The sequence below is a fragment of the Hyaena hyaena genome, unplaced genomic scaffold (genome assembly GCF_003009895.1).
Source record: "Hyaena hyaena isolate Hyena2069 unplaced genomic scaffold, ASM300989v1 scaffold_256, whole genome shotgun sequence".
Classification (NCBI taxonomy): domain Eukaryota; kingdom Metazoa; phylum Chordata; class Mammalia; order Carnivora; family Hyaenidae; genus Hyaena; species Hyaena hyaena.
The window spans coordinates 1,454,405-1,457,304 of record NW_024080885.1 but is presented as its reverse complement, the minus strand read 5'-3'; positions in this window follow the sequence as shown (position 1 = coordinate 1,457,304).

Below are 2,900 nucleotides of genomic sequence, written 5' to 3'. Positions count from 1 at the left end.
TCCATTTTCTCTTGCTTGGGAGAAGAGGAACTCATTATGGAGAAATTGGAGAAATGGGCAACTTCTGTCTTTCCTTCGTATTATTCCTCCCATTTGTCATTTCTATTCTTTACACACAATTCTATTGTTCAGTGTCCACAGAATCCCTTGGATTACCACCTGTCGATCCATCAGTAGAAAATGTTCCCAAGGGGCGCCTGGGTGGCTTAGTCGGTTAAGCGTCCGACTTTCGCTTAGGTCATGATCTCGCGGTTCGTGGGTTCGAGCCCCGCATCGGGCTATGTGCTGACTGCCTGCTCAGAGCCTGGAGCCTGTTTCTGTCTGTGACTCCCTCTCTCTCTGACCCTCCCCTGCTCACGCTGTCTCTCTCTCTCTCTTTCTCTCCTAGAAATAAATAAAATATAAAAAAAAAAAAGAAAATGTTCCCAAGTCTCTAGGAAGAGAAAAATATCTCCCTGTCCACTGTATTTCCCTTATTCAAAGTCTTCGTATATATGGATTAGTATGCATAGATTTTCTTTTCTCTGTCTCTTTGATATGTATATATATATAGTTATAATATCTATAATTGTATAAAAATTTAAAATATTTAAAATTTGAGGATTTTATTTCTGACATCAGCAAACTGCAGGTCAAAGAAAGGGGTACCGTTGGCTTGTACAATGTCTTCGCTTGAGGTCCCAAAAGTAGATCTTGTGGCATGTGTTTGAGTACAAGTAGTTACTTGAGAGTTAATCCCAGGCAACACCGGTAGGAGAGTGTGAAAGTCAGACTGGAAGGGGAAGGAAACCGTCAAAGTGTGCATTATTGGGGCACTTGGGTGTCTCAGTTGGTTATGCATCTGACTTGGGCTCAGGCCATGATCTCACAGTTCATGGGTTTGAGCTTCGGGTCAGGCTCTGTGCTGACAGCTCAAGGCTTGGAACCTGCTTTAGACTCTGTATCTCCTTCTCTCTCTGTCCCTCTCCCACTCGTGAACTGTCTCTCTCTCTGTCTCTCAAAAATAAATAAACTTTAAAAAAACTAAAGTGTGCATTATCATACCAGATGCCACTAGAAGGGTGGGGAAATTGGTGTATTTATCTACTATATTAGTTATCGATTGTTGCATAATGAATTACTCCAAACATGGTGGCTACACATTTATTCAGCTAACAAATGTTTATTGTCTCATAGTTTCTATGGACCAGGATTTGAGAGCAGCTTACCCGGGTGGTGTTGGCTCCAGGTCTTTCATGAAGTTTTCATCAAGGTGTAATCATCTAAAGGTTTGATCAAGCAGGAGGATGTACTTGGAGGGTGGCTCAGTTACACAGTTGTTCTGAGAGGATTCAGTTCCTTATCACACAGCTCTCCTCATAGTGTCTTTATGACATGGTAGCAGGCTGGCCCTAGAAAGAGTGATCTGGAGAAAGAAAGGGGCAGAGGGAGAGAAAGAGAGAGAGCTTTTCAAAAATTTAATTATTTAGGACCTTTTTTAAACAGGTGGTTGCAGTTCATTGATAATGATTCTGATGTGTGTGTGTGTTTTTCACACATGACCAAGCAATTCTCAGGCACCAGCTGCATGTCCTACAATTCACCACTATTCTGACACTACCACATTACCTACTCAGAGACAGTATTAGATTCCACAAGTTGAGGGCCTCAGTCCCATAAGAGTGTCCTTCACTTCAAGTGCAAATTGTACGTTCATGTTGTTACCTGTATTTCTCATTGGCTACAATCAGAGGTTCCCACAATCCCCTCCTTAGGTTTGATTAATTTGTGAGAGTGGCTCACAGGACTCAGCAAATGAGTTTACTCACTGTGAGACGGGAGATGACTCATTTTCAGAAATAGCCAATAAATGCTGTGCTGTCTAGTTAACAATAGGTTTACAACCTATTGGAAATATGTATGCACCCTCCCCCCATGCTCCTAGATCCCAAACCCTTAGACACTTCACTTCCTGGTTCTTCCTCCCCTCTCTATTTCACAGGCTTATTTTTCATGGGCTTTGCAATGAGCATGCGCCAAAGAACTGAAGTCTCTGTGTCACCTCAAGGAATGTACATTTGTTTCAATCAGACTACTTTTTGCCTTACATGGGCATAGGCGACTTCTGGGTAAGGCTGTAACCTCTGTAGTGCCCAGCCAATGAGGAATCAGGAGAAGGACTTCCATGCTAGGAGATAGATTATATGCTGTAATCACCCTGAGTGTGCCTGTTACCAGACACTGCTCTTGCAAGAGTGTTGATTTAAAAAAAAAAAAAAAAAACTTTTTAAAAATGTTTTCTGAGAGAGAGAGAGAGACAACGTAAGCAGGGGAGGGTCAGAGAGAGAGGGTGACACAGAATCTGAAACAGGCTCCAGGCTCTGAGCTGTCAGCAGAGAGCCTGACGCAGGGCTTGAACCCACAAATGTGAGCTCATGACCTGAGCTGAAGTCAGCGCTCAACTGACTGAGCCACCCAGGCTCCCCACAAGAATGTTGATTAAAGCCTTGCTTTCTTGTGCTCCGAGTCTCCATGTCCTTCCTTTGATGGGGTCAGTGGGCTTATTTCTCACACTTACTAGATTGTAGGTTTATTACAAAAGGATATAACTCAGAAATAGCCAGATATAAGAGATCCATAGAGCAAAATATGGGGAAAGGGTTCAGAGTACCCATGGTCTCTTGGAGTGTACCATTCTCCCCAAATCTTTTTGTGTTCAACAACTGAGAAGCTCTCTGAATCCTGTCCTTTTAGGTTTTTATGGGGGCTTTGCTATATAGGCATGACTGATTAAGTCTCTGGCTATTGGCAATTGATTTAACTTCTAGCCTCTCTCCATTCCCCAGGGGTCAGGGAGTGGGACTGAAAGTTCCAAACCTTTAATTACAAGGTCGGTTTTCCTGGGGTGCCTGGGTGGCTCA